The sequence below is a fragment of the Aethalodelphis obliquidens genome, unplaced genomic scaffold (assembly GCF_003676395.1).
Source record: "Aethalodelphis obliquidens isolate GAN/ISIS:26980383/991018 unplaced genomic scaffold, ASM367639v1 scaffold74, whole genome shotgun sequence".
NCBI lineage: Eukaryota > Metazoa > Chordata > Mammalia > Artiodactyla > Delphinidae > Aethalodelphis > Aethalodelphis obliquidens.
The window spans coordinates 2,408,184-2,429,974 of record NW_020838018.1 but is presented as its reverse complement, the minus strand read 5'-3'; the positions used below and the strand labels follow the sequence as shown (position 1 = coordinate 2,429,974).

Below are 21,791 nucleotides of genomic sequence, written 5' to 3'. Positions count from 1 at the left end.
CCAAGATGAACATGGGAGAGAAATCTTCCCATGGGTAAGCTAACGACAACTTTTGAAATAGTCCATAATCTTTCTTACTTATACTCCTTTGCCCAACTTTATATTTGATGAAAGATTCGGAATTGCTGACTTTAACTACAAATGCCTGTGAGCTTCTGACATTTGGTTATTTATATTCAAGACTAGTTTAATTGTCCTAGCCATATTGAAAGTTGAAACTGTCAAAATGATCAAAGTGCTCCTTGCAAGGTTAAACCAGCCCAAGTTGTCATTGTCACCAGACAGAAATCAGAGTGCCTACTCGGGCATGAACACATAAGGTAAAACAAGGGTAGATTTGGTCTCCCATTAGAAAAAGATAACCTGGGCTCAGAAACACTTTTGCAACTAACTCTTTGCCTGTTAATAAGTTGATTACAGTATAGTTAATTGCCCAGACTGGAAAGGTGGCACTATTCATAATTACACTGGAACAATAGATATGTATCCTGTATCATTGCATTTATGAAAAATTCTACAAAATGCAAATTTTCCTGGTGACTGAAAGTACTAGTGACAGTGACTGAAAGTATATTAGTGTTTGCATGGGGTTGGGGAGGGGGAATTACAAGGGGAACAAAGAGACTTTTGAGGGTGATGCTTGTTTTCATTATCTTGATGTGGTGATGGTTACACAGGTGTATACATATGTCAAAACTTTCCATCTGTACACTTTAAATATATGCAATTATTGTATGCCACTTTTCTCCATAAAGCTGTTTGAAAAAAATCTCCATCATAGCCAAGATCGTTGAACTTTTTGCTAGTTTTTTTTGTAAAGGAAATAAAAGTATTGCAGAAATATTCCTACCTCTCATCCCTCCCCTCTTACTCCCTCTCCCTTTGTCATTTTCACAAAGCAACCCCTGTCAAGATGTCAGTGTATTTCCCATGCAAGGTTTTATACATTATCTCTGAGTGTGTACATTAAATTGATTTTCTTTCACGAGTTCAAAATATTTGCATAAATATTATCATATTGGGAAAAGTACCTATTTGTGATTATTGAGAGGGGAAAAGAAACTCTCCTTTGCCATCTTCTTTTCAGGCCTAGTGTACAAGCTGCCAGCTTTGTGTTGCTCTACATGCACACTTTGCTTATGATCACTATTTCTTAAATGCCATGTATTCTCTTTTGTTCGATTCTTTTCATGTTTGTTTTTCTACAGTGTGTTCTCAAAGAATCTTATTTTATGAAAGGTACTTTGGTAGGAAGTAGCATTTCCAATCCTTCTTTGCATGTCTAAAAGTGTCTTTTTTATTTTGTGCTCATGTTTGATGGATAGCTTGGCTGGGAATAGAATTTTAACTTAAAAATCATTTTCCCGAGAAAATTCAAGCATTGCTCCATCATATTCTAAAAAACTAGTGTTATTGATGAAAACTCTTCTGCCAATCTTGATCTTCTTTCATTGTAGTTCATACACTTTTTGCTTTTAGAAGATTTTACTATCTTTGTTTTATTCTTAATTTTCTGAAATTGCTCTTATTTTTTTCTCATATTTCTCATCTCTTTGTACTTCATCAATTTTTTTTCTTTCAATCAGTTCTATTAAACTGTTTTATTCAGATAGCATGTTTTAATTCCATGAATTGATTATATTTTCTGATTTTTTTTCTGTCTGAACAGTAATCCATTCTTAGATTATGGATGTAATTTCTTCTCCTCTTACTTGATTAGAGATTTAAAAATATCTCTTTTTTCTCTGGATTATCTTTCTTTGTTTCCTCTGGGGTCAGTTCTGCTTGGCAAATCCTGCCCTGCTCCACCTTTTTTCATTCTTTTCCCCCTTTGATTTTTTTTTCTTGAACTACATATTTATAAATAAATCATAGGTTTGATTAATTTAGACAGTTCACAAGAATTTACTCTAATGTTACTCATTTATGACCTCTCCCCAGAATTTGAGGACTTCTTGCAAGCCTGAATATAAGTGAAGTATGTCACCCGGCAGGTTTCTTTAAGGATATAAATAATGGTGAGGGAAAATTGGCAGACATCCCCAAGCCTAAAATGTCAAAGGAAAAGAACCCTATCCTAGGCAACTATTATTTTAGGAGCCTTAACCCCACCTCCTCAAGTATTTCTGCCTTCACTCTGGGAGTAAATATAGGTTCTGGGAAAGTTGGGAAAAGCCTACCGTGACCCCTACCTTATTCTCAGCATTGCTATAAATTTATTCTACTTTATATATTTCAATCTCAGGAGTACAACCCATGTAAACCACATACATTAAAATCTGTTATTGGGTCTACTTTGAGGTGAACCCAAACTAAGTTAATCTCTTGAGTTCAACACTTAATCCCAGAATCTGAAGATTTTCTTTCTTTGATTCATCAAGTATGTGCTTGTAAAGATTTTACCCACAACTTTGTATTTTTACAGGGAAATAGATGTAGACTTTAGTGCTGCCAGAACCATTATTATCTATTTTGTGACACTTTTTTTAATGTAAACATTTTTACTTAGTGTGAATTACAATCTTCCTTCTTAATCCTCCATGTACTAATCCTAAACCTTCCCTCCACAGCAGATCCAGAAGAAATAATTCCATAGCCTAATAGAGTCCAATTACCTTCGACTTCTGGACAGCTCTGGTTTTTGTGGAAGTTTTTCGCTCTATCCTCCAAAAACTAACTAATGAAATGGCATACAGCATTCGCTCTATCCATCAAATTAGTCATTAATGAATGACTGAACATCTATTTGATGCCAGGCAGTTTAGGAGATATAAAAAAATCTATAATCACAGTGCATATTATCACAAAGTTTACAGTCTAATGATAAATACACACAAAGAATAATTATGATTTGTGAGATAAAGGCTATGAGAGAAGAGTACAGTGTGCCATGACAGCTCATGGGAGGACACTGGTCCCAGTCTATAGCAACTGGGAGAGTTCCTGAAAGTAAGTGATACTATTCTGAACCTTAAAGGGTGGGAAATAGAGTTTTGCTAGTCAAAGGGACCAGGTGTTTCAATCAGAGGGAAGAGCATTTCTGAAATATCCCATCTCATCTGCTAGATCCATGATTTTCAATAATTTTTTTAAAGGGGGCAGAACACTTTCTTAAAGGAGAATCTTCTTGGGGTACAAATTAGGTACAACCAAAATGCTCCGGGACTCTAAGAAGCAGAGCCAAGACACACCATTCAGTTCTGCCAGCTCTGACATATCACCTTCTCATCCCAGGCAGCCCCCACACAAGGGTGACACATACAGTGAATCCACAAGGGTGACCCAAGGGTGACTCATACAGTGAATCCATAGGATGCAGATATGGCTTCATAAATTGAAGGAAATCATACCTATTACAGACAGTCACTAGATGGAGCACTCTAAAATACTGTAGAAAGAACCACAATGGCTGGTACTAAAATGCCCTTTTGAAGGGGGGCTTTCCTTGATTAGTCACATGCACAGCTAATGCGGGTCAGAGAGAGAATGGGTTGGCAAGGAATAGGAAAGCAAAGATTGTCAAATTATTTTCCTTAAGAAGATGAGATTTTGAAAACGTATTTTAAATTTTATTTATTATTCCTGAAATGATGGGGACAGAGAAGTCAGAAATGGGGAAGAAAGATGACTTGTTGCATGGCTGAAATGGCAAAGAAACAATATTTTTAAGGAGAACAGTTGTGTAACATTTAGTTTTAAGTTATTTGTAAAGCATACTGGTGCCAGCAGTGGTGGCTGGAGTCTGCTCGTACTGGATCACAAAAGCCAATTGTTAAATTGTCAGGAATTTCACAAGCTGGTCGTTAAACTTAGCAATTATTCAAGGTTAAATAACAGAAACTCACAATAAGTAAAACATACTAAAAACAAAGGTAACATATACTCAAAACTTATCACTTCCTAATTATTTTATTACATTGTACACCTGGGCTCCTGAGGTTGCCTATATCTATGGCATATGTACCATATAACACTGTAAAGTATCGTGTGGTGACATAATACACAGTGATCTCTTCCTGACTGAGCCAGTGATGGCATGCTGGTAGCTTGAAGTATTTACACCACAGGATTTGGCAAATGCTTCAGATCAGGGCGTTGCTGTTTGGAGAGCAGGTTGTTAAACTTTTACCAGAGCACCAGCTAGTCAAGGGCACATTTGCCTGAAAGCAGCCACTCAGAGTCCTTGCTCTATCACTAAACAGCTGTGTGACCTGAGCATTTCCTTAATCTCCTTCTGCCTAACATTTCTCTTGTGGTTATTTTGAGAAGTAAATGAATCAAAATGTAATTGTTATCCATTATTGGTGTTTTGTTGTTGTTGTTATTTTTATTTATGTAATAATATTAATAATATGCATATCCTATATAAATGCCTGCCATCTTCCTAAACCCTCAGAAACACACAAAATCCTGGCTTTCCCCTAGTATTCATTTACCCAGTCTTCCTAGTTAAAGAACAAAGAGCTGTTAGCTGGGCATATAACCCCTATAACAAAGACAACATTCCTCCTCTTCCTTTGTTTGTTCTGAGTAACGTTTTGAAACCCTAAGTGTCATAGAACAGCTGTTTATAGCCTTCCTTAAGACTTGCCTCTGCTTCTTCAACCCTTCCACCTCTCTGCTGGTTGGATGTGGACAGAATGGTAGGATCTGCAGCAGGCATTTTGAACTCTAAGGAATGCAGGCTTCATGATGAAGCAGCAATATGGAAGTTGCCTGGGTCTCCTCAGACTCCATGGAGCAGAGTCTCCACATCAACCCTTTCCTGGGAAAGAAAACTAAGTGTCTGTGCTATTAATGCCCTTCTACCTCAGAGTGTGTTCCTTGAAACAACAGATCTTGTCAGAAATTCAGAATCTCTACTTCAAGGCTGCTGATCTGTGTATTAATAAAATCTGCATTTAACACAATCATTGGGTGATTCCTTTGCACATTAAAGTTTGAGAAGTGCTGGGGTAAGTTGTTTTATTTTGGCTATTCTTACTTTCAACTGAGTCCATCCTAACTGATTTTATTCTTTTGGGATCAAATCTATGTAGAACAACCAATGGGAGGCATAGTGTGCATACTTGGGTCCTCAGGATGAAAAGGAACAACAAAACATGCTATGGTAAGGAAAATGGATGAGCGGCAGGAAACTGGAGCGTTGTGCCACTAGCAGATAAAGTTCTTGGGGAAAATGGGGAATTACTCACTTTTACTCAGATCTTGAAATAAGATTGCAGTCTTATCCACCAGTCTGTCCCAGCTGATAGCTGAGTAATAGATTTAACATCTCACTCATTTTTACTCAGCTAGCGGTTCTTCCAGGATCCTGGATCCTGGAAATCTGATTCCAAGGATTGAGCTATTGCATCTGGAACCATGTTTTGGGGCTATCAGATCAGAGTAAGTTCTTTATTCATTTCCTCTCTCCCCTCTCAAGTCTGTTATCTGGCCTTTCTTGGGCGTCTCTCACTATCTGTCTTTAATACAATTTAAATTAGTTATTCTCACCTTCATATTTTTCATTTCTACCTAACAACAAACTGTGGTCCTCTCCATCATTTCTCTCTCTTCAAGCCTTCTCAGAAATAGTAATGCTGCCATCTTGGTTGATTGTCTTGTTTTCCCCACAGTTCTTTGCTTCCTCCAGTCAGTGTGCCTATCAGCTTCCTTTATACTCTTTTTTTTTTTTTTTTTTTGCGGTACGCGGACCTATCACTGTTGTGGCCTCTCCCGCTGCGGAGCACAGGCTCCGGACACGCAGGCTCATGGGCCATGGCTCACGGGCCCAGCTGCTCCGCGGCATGTGGGATCTTCCCGGACCGGGGCATGAACCCGCGTCCCCTGCATCGGCAGGCGGACCCTCAACCACTGTGCCACCGGGGAAGCCCTCCTTTACTCTTTTGAATCCAAGGTTTCACAAGACATAAATGCCTGGGAAAGGAAAATCTCACTGGTTCCCATTACTGCTAAAGCTAGCTTGGAAAGTGTTTTAAAATGTAAGCTTTATTATTATTTAACTATAGTGAGGCCAACAAATCAGGAGACGGAGACAACTGCCATTGAAAAGATAGTTTGTTACTTACAATTCTCAAGAGGAGGGGTCATGCCACGCAGGGCCACAGGGGGAAGCATCAGGGTCCGTCAGGAGACAGAGGGAAAAGGCAAAATGTGGGCAAGAATCTGTATTGTGATTTTCATGGAAAGGAATGGGCGAGACAGAGTAAGCATGATAAACAGATTTAAGATTGGCTAGTTTGAATAATTTCATAGGACTCTAGGGTGTAGAGGCTGCCCCGAATCGGCTGGTACCTGGCCCTGGGGTGATTAGGGCAGAGAAACATAGGCCTGGAGAATGAAAGCGTTATAGAGGAGGTATGAGCTGGATTGATTAGTTTACATATGAGCGGCACACTCTTGAGTGCATTGTTTGCTATCTCCAGGAATTAACTAACCCTAGAAGGAGTAGTTCCTTCCCGGTCAGCAAGGTCCCAGTTGCCAGAGTATCAAGAATACAGAAAATGAGAAAATATAATAAATCCAGGAAGGCTTAGAGGAAACAATAATTTGGCCTCAAAGGAAGAAGATTTGGTTTAGAGATAGAGAATATTCTAAGTCAAGTGAAAACACAAAAGGCTGACCTTTGGGAAAGATGACAGTGAGGATGAGGAAGATGGTTCAAGACAGGAACTGTCAGCCGTCTGCTAAGAGCTGCAGCGAAACCCTGTACCCATATGGTAACGAAGGATGGTGGGCAATGCTGGAGGTGTGGAGCCTGAGGCCTTCACGCCATTGCTGAGTGGCTGAAATAAACTTGGGATGGTCTAGCTCCAGGCTCAGCTTCCATGACAGAGTGAGGTGTTACTCTTGTGTAAGGCACAGTTAGGTTTGTTCTCTGACACCTACCCTGAAAGCTTGAAATCAGTAAAATGAAAGCAGGAGGCTGGGGAGGATAACAAACAGTTTGGGACTGGTAAAATCTGACCCGAATACTAAAGGGTTGAGGGAAGAGCTATGATCATAATATTTTTAAAAGATTATTGTGGCAATCATGCATAAGAGAAGAAATAGAACAAAAGAAAAATATCCCAATAAATAAATAACACGAGTGGAGGAGGATCCAGACAGTGAAAATACAAAAGAATAAGGAAGTCTGAGAATATTTCATAGCATGGCCACTGAAGTTGGTGACCCTGGGTAAGAAGGGAAACTGTTTTGGGCCCCTGTGAGCAGGACAGTGCTGGGGCCTCCCAAGGAGAGTCATCAGTAGAACAGGCTCGGTGAGCAAGGGTCCCACAATCAAGCAGAGGCAGCCCAAGCCCAGGTCTCCAGGCAAGCCCACAAGCTCCTAGATGCATATCACGTGCCACAAAAGACCATGTAAGTCTTTTACTCATGATAAAAAGAAGGCAATATTTTTGACCTTTGAGAGCAAACATGTTCTTGGAGTAAACGAAGGTTGCTAATTAATTGAGCACTGATTCTCTGCCTTCCCAGAGTGGGGATTACATCATCTAAATTTTTTTACCATAACCACGTTCAATTATTGTCATTGTTTTATTCACAGTTTAAATATGAAGAAATTGAGGCTCAGAAAGTTATAGTCACACAGCTGAAAGTGGGGGAGCTGGTAGCAAAGCAACTCGGTAACCACGATACGCATTTACTGTATGACAAGCACACATGATGCTTTAAGAGGATCTGAAAGTCTCTTTTTCAATCTGGCATTAAAATCTTTACCTACTGTTTTAATGGTCTTGGGGCACCACCAGATTTAGCCAGAGACTCATTTTACTCCAAAATTTATAAATAGCACTGACAATTTTTACCAGGATCAAATATAGAACAGAACAGATAATCTCTGTAAACACAGGGATTAACTTTTTATTTTATCTTTATGGCAGGATCTGGATCAAAATTTTATGAATTTAGGGTCCTACATTTCAGAGAAGAGTTGGGAAAGAATTCAGGGGAGAGTCAGTGGGGGTTTGTGGAAGATGGTGGGAGAGATAGGGTTGTTTATGGGCAGGATGGAGCATCCATTTATTTATTTACCGTCTGTAGCCTTAAACCTTACAGACGGAGAAAGGAACCAACCCACACAGGATCAGGTCACAGAAGCTGGTTAATAGCATACCAAGCAACTCACCTATCTGTCTAGACTGAGGGTCCCCTATCACCCCGGCAAACACCATTGAGTTCTCTCCCTGTGGATCTGTGCAGGAGAGGACGAGAAAGCTGTCATCCACCTCATCAAGACAAGTCTCTACTGAGGCTTGTTCTAGGTAAGCAGCTCACCTGGCTAGTCAAGACCAGGCAATCCTCTTTGTTCCTCTCTGTGGCGCAAGGGACCTTTTGCCTGGGCAGAAGGCACTGTGTTTTCATTGTGCGTTATTCATGAGCCCTTGCTCAAGCATCAGCCTGTGGTGAAAAACACAGGCAAACACATCCAGAGGCATCCTGTGATCCACACCCTCTGAGCATTGGCTTTGGCAACCAGTGGATGGCAACTTAAACCAAGGGCACTAAACACTGAGTGAAAACAGAAGGCAAAATGTCCTTTTATAAGGAAATATGAATCAAAGGCCCTATTTCTAGATGAGTTGTGTGAATTCAGAATATAAAATGGATGACTCTGGATAGAGATTTTGAAATATCAGCCTGCAAACATATCTCTAAGATCATTGGCTTCAACTTTGCCTTGCTCCCTAACTTTGCAATGTTCTCATTCCTGAAGCTGCTGCCAGGCCCCACCCCCCTCACTCCCTGTCCATCCCTGGCAGGCTGCTCCAGACCTTCCCAGAGCTGGCTCCTGCCATTCCCCCAGTGATTCCAGCTGAACCACAGCACGTGACATTGCCTGATGCTTTTGGCCAGCAAGGCCATATAAGAATTCTCTCAAACCGCTACAGGACCCTATGTTTTCCAGAACCCAGAGGAGTTTCCTGTTGCATGACCCAGATGGTTCTCGCTATCTCCTACCCAGCTTGTGGGTCAGCTCCTGCCAGGTTTAATGTATCTGAGTAAAAGCTTAATTCCCGGGTGCCTGTTATCAGATCTGCCAATTTTAGCCCTGTGTTTTCTGGGTCAGTTGGATAATGGACCTCATTTACTGGATGATCATTACCGCTTTGTTTTTGAGGGGCTATTATTAGTTTCCTAGGGCTGTCATAACAAAGAACCACAAAATGGGTGGCTTAAAACAATAGAAATTTATTGTCTCCCTGTTCTGGAGGCCAGAAGTCTCAAATAAGGCTGTCAGCAGGGCCATGAGCCCTCTGAAGACCCTAGAGGAGAATACTTTCCGCCTCTTTCAGCTTCTGGAGAGCTCCGGTGTTCCTTGGTTTGTGACTGCATCACTTCAACCTCTGCTTGTCTTCACATGGCCATCTTTTTCCTGTGTGTCTGTGTCTTCAAATCATGTGTATATGTCTGTGTATATGTGTATACGTGTGTGTGCAGGTAAACGCATACGTGTATGTAGGTATGCGTACGTGTCTCTATGTGTATGTCTGTGTGCATGTGTGTATACATGTGTATGTATGACTATGTGTACATGTGAATGGGTCTATGTGCATGTGTATATGCATATGTGTGTCTGTGCATTGTGTGTTTAGTCATAACCCTAAGTAAGACAGAGCATGGGGAGAATGTAAGCACTAGGACATAGGAAAGGTGAACCACAGGACAGCACTGCCTGCAGCCTGCCTGGAGGAGGGCGAGCCCAGCTGCAGACCACCTGGCCTCTTGCAAAGCAAAATAAAAATGGGATAAATTATTTTAGGGGGGACTTGGAGCCCCCAAGGCCTGGTCTGGAAGGAGGAGACTGAGATGCCTGAGGGCTTAAGAAAATTAGGAACCACAGGGAGCCTAAGAGAAAGGTGGTCACTGGATGTCCCATCAGTGGTCTGGCTGGAGGACTTTGAGATCAGAGACATCAAATCTCCATCCTACGTGGTGTTTATTTAAGTGGTGTGACTGGTGCTGGTACGAGTAGAGAAATCAGGTCACTGTGCCTCCTGGGAGGGTGGCCTGATAAAATACAGGCTGCCCAGTTAAAATGTGAATTTGAGATAAATAATGAATTGATTAGTATATGTCCCAAGCATTATGAGACATACCTGTACTAAGACATTTTTCAATGTCTATCTGAAATTCATGTTTAACTGGGCATCCTGTACTTTTATTTGCTAAATCTGGCCACCCGACTTGGGAGGACCCTCTGGGTTCAAGAAGACCACCAAGATGGGGTGGGAGCCAATTTCACTGGATTCTCCAGACATCTGGAGTTTTAACATATTTAGTACTAACAGGGTGAGAATGAAAGAGGGAAAGAGACAATGAACCCCACCTGATACTAGGCATTCACTAAGGAGTATCCATGGGGTCCTCACTCAGGGGAATCCTAAGTACAGGTGGGGAAATGGGCAGCTGGTTGATGGGGTGTAGGGATTAAGTAATTTGTCAGTAATTAGTAAGTGAAGTGAAGGGACCATTAGTAAGTGAATGTGAGGAAGGGACCAGGGTGTCTCTCCTAAAACCAACTTTATCTACCTATGTATCACTTTTCTCCTGGAATCACATCAGCACCATCTATCTGCCCATCCTCCAAGTTTGCCCAGGTTGAAGCTCAGCCTAGTTCTTAGTTCCTGCCTTGCTCCTCCACCCATCAGTAATTCCCTGACCAATGCTATAGTCATAAACAGAATGCACAGTCTCGGCCTTCATTGAGGGAGGGGTGTATATGGGGAGGGATGCTCTAATGGGAAGATGCAGAATTACTTGATGGGAAAGGGGCAATTAACTTTAGTGGGGTGGGACAGCAAAATGGAAGTATTTTCTCAAAACTCGACATTTAAGCTGAGCATCAAAATTGAATAGGAGTTGCTTGAGCAAAAGCCTGGGAGAAAGGGATTGGGGGAGTCCCAGGTATAAGGAACAGCAGGTACTAAGGTCTGGAGGTGGGGAAGTCATGGTGTATTCCAAGAGCAGGAAGACCTCCCCCACAGCTGAGAGAAGGAGGAGGGTGAGGGGTTGGAATGAGCCTGAGCAACGGGCAGAGGCTCAGGACTGAGGTTGCTGAAGCCATATTTATCTAACTGGAACCTAGTCCACCAGTTTCTCTGGTTGCCTTTCTGGAGCCTCTGCATTTGCCCAGCCCCCAGCTGCTCAGTGTCCTCTTCCAGGGCCATCTGCTAGGGTCTCCCTGCAGACCTCTGCGGGCAGGGGCATGATGCTCCCAAACGGTTGGAGGCTCCTGGATTAGGCCTTGTGACAAGGTCCATTGTCATCCCCTGCTGTTCTGTCCTGCTCCAGCAAGTGGGTTTCTATCCCACCTGGCCCACTGTCTCCTACAGTTTCCAATATGACCTCATTCACTGCCTCATGCCTTATGCCTACATCAGACTCTACATTCCACCCCTTAAAGGCCCACAGAATACCTGCTGATTTTGTATATTTCAGGGCAGAGAAGGAAAAAAATATAAAGAAAACCCCTGTCTTGTTCCATGTGATTCCTGGAAAAGCAGTCTTTCTAAAGTGGGAGGATGGGACCTCAGCCTACCTGGGTGCTTTTAGAAAGTCATTGCTCTGGTAGCTGATGGCAGGATGGGCGTAAATTCCAGCAATGCCATTCACTGCTTGGGTGACCCCCTACAATTATTTAGCTTCTCTGTGACTCATTTGCCCACCTATAAGATGAGGTCAACCACAGTGACCAGTGCACAAGGTCATTTGAAGATTAAGTGCAGTGACCTGTAAGGACCCTTAGCACAGTCCTGGCCTGTGGTCTTCACCCTCAGACAATGAGTAGAAACAGTGGGGCTCCTGCCAGTCACAAGCCTTGAGTGAGGATGGGAGAGGTAGAGTTGGGGCTGAGACACTCCTAATTCACTCTGCTCACCAGAGAGGAATTTGCATCCTTGAGCAGAAATCTGATGGGTGGAATGGGACAGAGGGAAGCTGGGTCTTGCAGAGAAGCACAGGAGATGATAAACGGCTTTCAAGTTAAAGAAAATGGGAATGTTGCAGAGATGTTGGATGTGTGGAAACATATCCTTTGATCAAAAAAGTACAAGAATCACAAAGGTGTGAAGGAAAGGGGCAAGGAGACTGAACTCTGGATCACCAATGGTCAGTCCGTGAGGTTGCAAGCAGAGATTAAACCCTGCTCTCGGTGCCTTCCCCATGACCGACAGGTGTGTGGGGTCTCAAACCTCCCAACACTCCTGTACAAATACCACTCAGGCCCATGGTGCCCTTTTGTTTCTGTGATTCACATCCAAAGTGGACCTTCTTCCTTAGGGAATACTGCCTATTGTTCACCTAGGTGTGGAGAAAGGGAAGGCAACAGACCAATTTACCATGGCTTGTCCTGCTGTATTTTTCTAGGAGTGGAATTTCCAGGCTTCACTGAAGATGCAAATGTTTATTGAGACATATTCTATGCCAGCACTTTAGCCAAGCAGCTAGGGATAAAAAGACAGATAAGAACATAGACATGGCCCTCATGCAGTTCACAGTGTAGTGAAGGAAGCAAACTTCTAAACTTATCAGGAGGAAGACCACCCCAGAAATGACCAAGAATGAGGTGCATGCAGAAAAGTTGCTTGCTCACCTTTCCCCAGGACCCAGACGTGGCATGGACCTGGCAGCAGAAGTTGATGCAGTTAACTCTGATAAGGAAAGGTAAATGTTGTGTGAGGTGGGAAAATGTTTGACTCCATGATACCACTGAGCCAAATGCAGAGTCAGCAGGCAGGAGATGGTGTGCAGGCAACAATACATCCTTCTCTCTCCCAGCTGCAGCAGGACAAAGTGCACAGCAATGTCTGGCCAGAGAGGAAGAGAGAAGATGCAGGGAGGGCAGGCCGGGTGGGCCCTGCAAGGTGAGATGGGGCCACAGATCACGTCAGGGAAAGGAGCTAAATGGACACATTAGCATCTTTAGAAAGCTCCTGTCTACAGTGGTAACAATGCATAAATTTTTTTAAATGATCTAAGCCATCTCTCATCTGGCAAAAATCAGAACTTGGAAAGGGTGAAGGGACCAAACATTTTGATGAGGAAATATACAGACACAGTGGGAATGCCAGAGGCAGACAGGCTAGTGGAGACCATGGTGAGCAAGAAAGTAATATGGGATGCAATGGTGGCCTCAAGTGGGTTGACCCTCTTATGCACTAATTGTGTCCCCCCAAGATTCATATGTTGAAGTCCTAATCTCCACTACCTCAGAATATGACAGTATTTGGAAATAGATCTTTACTCTGGTAATTAAACTAAAATGAATTCATTAGAGTGGGCCCTAATCCAACCTGACTGGTATCCTTAAAGAAGAGAAGATTAGAACACAGACATTCATGGAGGGAAGACCAAATGAGAACACAGGGAGGAGGTGGTCATCTGCAAGCCAAAGAGAGAGGTTTCTTGATCTCAGACTTTGAACCTCTAGAACTGTGAGATAATATATTTATTTTGCTTAAGCCCCCCGGTCAGTGACATTTTGTTATGGCAGCCCTAGCTGACTAATATAGACTTTCTCCTACTTGTGTCAAAAGCTAGCATGACACCAAGTTGAGTTCATAAAAGTGTATTTTTAAGATTTTATTTTGTCTTAGATTATCACTATTTTTATTTGACTAGTAAAACAGTTGTTTTATCCTTTGTTACATAACCAATGTATGATTGATTAAATAAAAGTATATAAATATGAACTCTCAGAACATATTTTCCAGATGAAATAAATAATAAAATTCCCCTTAAAGGGTTGGAGGAGAAATAGAAGCTGGTAAAATTCACTGTCATTTGAGGACATTACCTTGAACAGATCAAGCTCTCTTAACGATTGTAATCTCTTCTCCAACACAACTTAATTTGCTCTGTTGGCTTTACTAATCATACTTTAATAAATAGATTGCCCAGGACCCAGTTTCACTCATTCCTTCTCATTTCTCCTATTGAGATAGCCAGCCATAGAAACAAATACCCTAATGGAAATGTGTTTGTGTCTTGGGTTTTGGTATTGGTATGTTGGAGAATTGTGCCATCTCCCAGTTTCTTCTGCTTTGTGACATCTTTTTTTTTTTTTTGCAGTACACGGGCCTCTCACTCTTGTGGCCTCTCCCGTTGCGGAGCACAGGCTCCGGACGCGCAGGCTCAGCGGCCATGGCTCACGGACCCAGCCGCTCCACGGCATGTGGGAGCCTTCCGGACTGGGGCACGAACCCACGTCCCCTGCATCGGCAGGAGGACTCTCAACCACTGCGCCACCAGGGAAGCCTTGTGACATCTGTTGAAACTCCTCCTTTGAGAAAATATAGTCCCAGTGCTGTGTGTTTTTTTTTCCTTGGTTTCAAAGTAAACTTATTTAACTTCTGCTTCCAAGAAGATGGAGTAGCTGTATGTTTCCCTGTTCCTCCCACCAGGTACAACTGAAAACCCTAGACATTATATAAACAACAACCTAAGAAGATTCTGAAAGGTGGAGAGAAGAAGGCAGGCCAGCTAAGGACCTTGGGATGAGGGAATCAACATGGTAGTAGTTTCTGGGTTTTCTTTTTGCCTCATACAACTCCAATTTGAAGCTGAATAATATGCAGACAAAAATACCTCAACAAATTTATTCTTTTTCTAGCCAAAGGACAAGGGGACCCAGAATAGTAAGACAGAAGCTTTCAGTGAAATTCTCTCCTTTTAGCAAAATCGCACTTAAACCTGTGGCCTAACACTCACTCATGCCAGCAGCAGCCAAGTGGGAAGTGTTGACTTCTGTGTCCTCCAGGCAGTAAAGAGGCATCCTAAAAGGCCCTGCATCCCATTCTTCCACAGTGTCACGAAAGCCAACTGAAATGGAAAACAAATAACATCCAAATTCTCATACCATAGTCCCTGAATTTCCAGGTTTCAATAAAAAATAACTCATTTTTAGATTTTAGATTTCAAACTAAATGAAAAAAGATAATTAATAGATCCTAACACCAAGTTGTCAAATATGTTAGAATTCTCTGACAAAGACTTTAAATGTATCAACATAAAAATGTTTCAATAAACAATTATGAACATGCTTCAAACTTATGAAACATTTGAAAGTCTAAGCAAAGAAATAGAAGATGCAAAGAAGACCCAAATGGAAATCGTAAAACTGGGAAATACAATAACAATAATAAAGAATAAATGGAAAGACAACAGCAGAATGGAGGGTACAGAGGAAAGAATCAGTGAACTGGAAAAAAGCCCAATCCAAGCAATAGAAAGAAAAAATGACTTAAAAAATGAAAAGAGACTCAGGGACCTGTGGGACTATAACAAAATATCTAATATTTGTACCATTGGAATCCTGGAAGGAGAGGAAAAAGAGAGTGAAACTATAAGAGTACTCAAAGAAATAATTGCTGAAAATTTCCTGTATTTAGAAAAAAATACCATCTATAAACCTACAGGTTTGAGAATCTGAGAGAATCCTAACAGTAAAAACTCAAGGAAATCCACACCAAGACACATAATAATCAAACGTCTGAAAAATGAAAATAAAGAACATGTATTGAAAGCAGTGAAAGAGAAATGACACCTTACCTATAAGTGAAAAATAATTCTCATGACAATGGATTCTCATCAGAAACCATTAGAGACCAAAAAGAAGTGGCACAACACTTTGCAAATGCTTAAAGAAAAAAACTGTCAACCCAGAATCCTGTATCCTGTATATGAATCCCTCATATAAACTAATCCTGTAAATGATTCCTATATATATGAATAAAGAAAAAATAAAGACAATTTCAGATAAAATAAACTAAGATAATTTGTTGCAATCAGAATTACCCTAAAAGAATGGCTAAAAGAAGTTCTATAAACAAAAAGGAAACAAACAAGAAATGAATCTTTGGCACATCAGGAAAGAAGGAAGAACAGGATAAGCAAAAATATAGGTAAATATAATAGATTGTCCCTCTCTTGAGTTTTCTAAATGTTTGATAATTTAAGCAAATTTTATACCAGTCTGATATGGTTCTAAATATATTTAAAGGAAAGATTTAAGACATTCATATTATATGAGGGGGAGAGGGTACAAGGTTTCTACACTTCACTTGAACTGGTAAAATGACACCACCAGTAGACTGATAAGAAATGTATGTATAATGTAATATCTAGAGCAATTATTTTTAAAAAAGCTATATTAAGAGACACACTCAAAACACAATTGCTAATTCAAAATAAAATCCTAAAAAATGTTTGAGTAACCCACAGAAAAACAGGAAAAAAAAACAGAGAAAGGAACAACTGAGAGAACAAACAGAAAAACTAATAAAATGGAAGATTTAAGCCCTAACATACCAATAATTACAATAAATATAAATGATTTAAACACATCAATCAAAAGATGGAAATTAATAAAGTAAATTAAAAGAGATTATTTAACTATATGCAGCCACACTTCAAATAGCTGATCTAAACATGTTGCAAATAAAAGAATAGAAAAATTTTTATCATGCAAACATTAATGAAAGCAGTAGTGGCTATATTAATATCAGATAAAGCAGACTTCAGAGCAAGGGAAATTTCCAAACACAGAGAGAGAAATTTCCAAACACATAATGATCAAATTATCAATATAGCAGTCTTAACTTTCTATACAATCAACAACAGAGTTGAAAAATATGTGAAGCAAAAACTGACAGAATTGAACGAATTCCACAATTACAGATACAAATTCAAACATCCCTCTCTCAACAATCAATAGAACTAGACAAAACAAATCAGCAAGAACATAGAAGTAAAAACTCAATAACACCATTAACCAAGAGGTCTAATCCATATTTATAGACTCCTCTACCCAACAACAGTAGAAAACATATTCTTTTCAAGTGCCCACAAGATATATACCAAGATAGCTAATATCCTGGGCCATAAAACAAATCTAAGAAAATTTAAAAGAATTTAAATCATGCAGAATATGTTCTCTGACAAAAATGAAGTCAAGCTAGAAATAAATAACAGAACAATAAGAAGTAAATCTCCAAACACAGACTAAAAACATACTTTTAAATAGTCTATGGGTCAACAAAAAGTCTCAAGGAAAATAAAAATGTACTGAATTGAATGAAAATGAAAATACAACATATCAAATTTTATGGACAACAACCAAAACAACAGTGAGAGGAAAAGTTATAGCATTAAATGTATACATTAGAAAAGATAAGAAGTATCATAGTAATAATCTAAGCTCCCATCTCAAGAACCTAGAAAAAGAAGAATAAAATGAACCCAAAGCAAGCAGAATGAACTGTTATGTAGCTATAGTTACAGACTGTGTGGTATTGGTGGGGGGATAAATAGATCAATGGAACAGAGAGAGAACCCAGAAATAGACCTGGGGAAATACATACAACTGATTTTTGACAAATGTGCAAAAAGAATTCAATGGAGGAAAGACAGCTTTTTCAATAAATTGTTCTGGAGCTTTTGGACATCCTTAACACAAAACATGAACCTTCACTGAATTCTTATTCCTTATATAAAACAACTCAAAATGGTTTATGAACATAAAGCTTTAAAAATATTAGTAAAAAGAAAAAGGAAAAAAATACCCTCAGGATCTAAGGCTAGGCAAAAATTTCTTAGACTTTACACCAAAACATGTTGCAGAAAAGGAAAAATTGTTAACTTGGATTTCATCAAAATTTAAAACTTTTGTTCTGCAAAAGTTTTGCAAGAGGGTAAGAAGACAAACTATAGTCTGGGAGAAAATATTTGCAAACCATGTACCTGACAAAGGGCAAATAACTAGAATATATAAAGAATTATCAACACTGAACAGTTAAAAAAATCCTTAGAAATTGGGCAAAAGAAATGAGACATTTCACCAAAGAAGGTATACAGGTGGCAAATAAGCATATGAAAAGATGTTCAACATTAGCTTTGGGGGAAATGTACATTAAAATCACAATAAGATATCACTACACAACTGTCAGAATGACTAAAATTAAAAAAAAAATGGTGACAGCACCAAATGTAGGTAAGGATGCAGAGAAACTGGATTACTCATACATTACTCGTGAGAATATAAAATGGAACAGAGCACAGTTTCTTAAAAAAATTATGTGACTACCTTATGACCCAGAAATTATACTTCTGGGCATTTATCCCAAAGAAATGAAGACTTAAGTTCACAGAAATACTTGTACATGAATGTTCATGCAGTTTTACCTCTAATAGTCAAAGACTGGAAAAAACTCTGATGTCCTTCAGTGGGTGAATGATTAGATAAACTGTGGTCCTTCCATACCATGGAACACAACTCAGCCACAAAGAGGAAGAGATTATTATTATTATTATTATTTTTATTTATGTTTGGCTGTGTTAGGTCTTCGTTGTGGTGCACAGGCTTCTCATTGCAGTGGCTTCTCTTGTTGCGGAGCATGGGCTCTAGGTGCGTGGGCTTCAGTAGTTGTGGCTCGCGGGCTCTAGAGCACAGGCTCAGTAGTTGTGGTGAACGGGCTTAGTTGCTCCGCGGCATGTGGGATCTTCCCGGACCAGGGCTCGAACCCATGTGCCCTGCATTGGCAGGCGGATTCTTAACCCCTGGGCCACCAGGGAAGTCCCAGGAAGAGATTATTGATACAGTAACAACCTAGATGAATCTCCAGTGAAATATGAGTGAAAAAAGATTGAAGTCACTGTCTTTCTATAGCCCAATCTAAGAAGTGGCATCCTATCACTTTGGCTATAATCTATGGGTTAGAAGTGAATCATTAGGTCCAGCCAGCACTCAAATGGAAGGGTTTTCACAGGGGTGTGAGTTCCAGGAGGCAAGGCCATTTGGGGCCACCCTGGAGGCTACCCACCAGAGCAGGTAACCACACTTCCATGCTGAGAAAGGTCAAAGGATCTGAGTGCTTCTGGTGGAATTGATGTGATGTTTGGGGGAGAGAAAGCTTGTCTGGAGATGCCTAAGTCTCCCTAGAAGGATCACCTGTCAGGGGTCCACTTCCCTGAAGGCAAGAGTTAGCAAGTACAGTGGACACCTGGCAAAACCAAGGCCTGAGGGACAGCAGCTGCCCTCCGAGAAGAGGCACCACCCTACCCTGAAAACCACAGCTGCAGAGCCCAGCAGTGGAACATTGCTGGGAGAACCACAGAAAGTGCCTCAGAGAAAATCCCAACCATACCTGTCCCAGAGGCTCCCTCCGCAGATAGAAAATAAATGCACACAACAGACTGTGTTTTCTTCCCTTTCTTTCCTTCCCCAGGCTCACCCTGGAGGATCCAAAACTGCAAAGTTGGATGGAGAAAAGAGAAAAATAAAAGGATGGGAAGGGGGGAATATATGGTTCCTTCTTCAAGCAATCAGCCCACAGTGCCAGGTGGGCAGATGGAGGTGGAGGTGAAGATTGATTCCAGTCTGGGATTGGACACCTTAGGTGTGGATGAGACCCCGAGACAGTGTGCATGACTCCACCCACTCTAGGACCCTCCATTAGGTGAGAGCGAGCACAGAGGTCAGGGGGCCAGCTGGATTTTCATCCAGAGGTGGGGAAAGATTATTCCCATCATGTAAGTTTCATAGGTACCACAGAAGATGAAAATAAAATCAATTGTGATTATATCCTGTAGGCAGAATTTGAGCAATGTCCCAGTTACGATAAGGAATAGTCTGCCCCTGCTTGGCCATGCTTCACCACTGGGAATTGATAGCTACAAAAGAATACTTTCTATTGCATAAATGTAAGCCATAGGTGTCCCTTAAATCTCCAGCAACCCTTTCTTGTAACACTGTATCCAGGTCACAAATGCACTTGCAATGTGTGTTTCACATTTGTGCAGTGTGGTGGTGTGTTGAAGGATGTACCTACCAGAGCATGTGAAGGGGTGCTTCCACAGCCCTTAGAGCACTGTTGGGACCAACTAAGGATAAAAATGGGGCATAAGAGTCTTCCCAGAAGGATGCCTTTCTGTGGAAACCCCTGGGATTCCAGGAAGGCCACTCCAGCCTGACACCTCTCACAGCCCTCAGAGAAGCTGGGAGGCTGCACATTAACCTACATTCACCGCTGACTCATATTAAGTGACATTCAGTTTCAGAAACAACTAATGCGGTTACCTCTCTTGGATGTGCATTGGAATTTTTTAAACAGAGAAGTGAAGACTTTGGATCCAGACAAGCCATGAAATCTGGGTTCTGCCACCTACTGGTCCCAGGTCCTCCAGCAGATGGCTCAATCCTGTAGCCTCAATTTTCCCAGATTTAAAACGAGGTAAAAGAGCACCCCCTCCATAGAGGTCTTATGAGGGGTGAGTGAGGTGACACAGGGAAAGCACTGTCTGTGCCTGGCTTGCAGGAGCATTCAACAGCTGCCACCTCTTAATTAAAAAGCCGGAACAGGCAAGCCAGGTTCTGCTGGCCATGCTACCCAGTTACTGACCACAAGAAAGTGGCTGCCTCTGTCCAGGAACTGACCCTGGAGAAGGGTCTCTTCTCAACTCACCCCCCTCCATGCCCACTCCTTGAATCTTTTCCCCTGAAGCAATCCTGGGCCACCCTTGGAAACCAGAGATAACAGCTTCTGATGGAGACAAAGTCCTGCATTTTTCCCTGCTCTCAGAAGAGAGGACTTTGTCCTGGTCAGGTCAGTGCTCCCTCAGGAGGAACATGCTGATGGGAACCTAGATCTGCTTCTACCCACTACCTCCCCTCCACCCATTAAATGACATATTCATGGGGCAGTTCCTTGTCAGAAAAGAGGGAAGCCAAGTTCTAAGGCATGTGCCAGCTGTTAAAACTCACTGTGAACATTTGTTTCCAAGGATGTCGGCTAACGTCATTCTTCATCTTGATGTTGATAGGCAGTTTCTAAAAGGGAACCCAGGGCCTGCTGGCATCCAAAGCCCTGTGTCAACCCCCTCCTTGAGTGAGGGCTGGACTTAGTGACTTGCTTCTACAAAGCGATGGGATGTCACTTCCATGTTTAGGGAACAAAAGATCTTGCCTCCTGTCCCTGCATTCACCCTCTCTTGCATTTTGCTAACTCACTGTGCAGGAAGCCAGCTGCCCTGATGTGATCTGCCTCACGAGAGGCCCCTTAGCCAAGAACTGATAGCTCCAGCCAGCAAAGAACAGAGGCCTTCAATCCAACATGTGCAAAGACCAGAATCCTGCCCAGAACTATGGGAGTGAGCTTGGAAGAAGAGACTCCCGTTTCACACCAGTTTTGAGAGAACTGCAGGTTCTCCAACACCCAGATTGCAGCTTCTGCGACCCTGAACCAGAACCACTCACGGAAGACACACCTGGATTCCTGACCACCAGAAATTGTAAGATAATAAAGATATGCCATTTTAAAGCCACTGAGGTTTGTTAGGCAGCAACAGACAACTAAAACCACTGTGTTAGGTTTGTTTGTTTTTTTTTTACATCTTTATTGGTGTATAATTGCTTTACAATGTTGTGTTAGTTTCTGCTTTATAACAAAGTGAATCCGTTATACATATACATATGTTCCCATATCTCTTCCCTCTTGCATCTCCCTCCCTTCCACCCTCCCCATCTCACCCCTCCAGGCAGTCACAAAGCACTGAGCTGATCTCCCTGTGCTATGCAGCTGCTTCCCACTAGCTATCTACCTTACATTTGGTAGTGTATATATGTCCATGCCTCTCTCTCGCTTTGTCACAGCTTACCCTTCCCCTCCCCATATCCTCCAGTCCATGCTCTAGTAGGCCTGTGTCTTTATTCCTGTCTTACCCCCAGGTTCTTCATGACATTTTTTTCCTTAAATTCCATATATATGTGTTAGCATATGGTATTTGTC

At 41.4% G+C, this 21,791-nt stretch overlaps 1 long non-coding RNA gene across 1 annotated transcript in view; it reads left to right on the top strand.

Moving 5' to 3' along the window:
* The first annotated feature begins 21,121 nt into the window (after window positions 1-21,121).
* The window catches only part of LOC113612234 (uncharacterized), a 96,136-nt gene continuing 95,466 nt past the window's right edge, over window positions 21,122-21,791 (top strand). The window contains exon 1 of the long non-coding RNA XR_003429785.1: window positions 21,122-21,294. This is a non-coding gene — a long non-coding RNA (uncharacterized LOC113612234). The remainder of the gene's footprint in view (window positions 21,295-21,791) is intronic.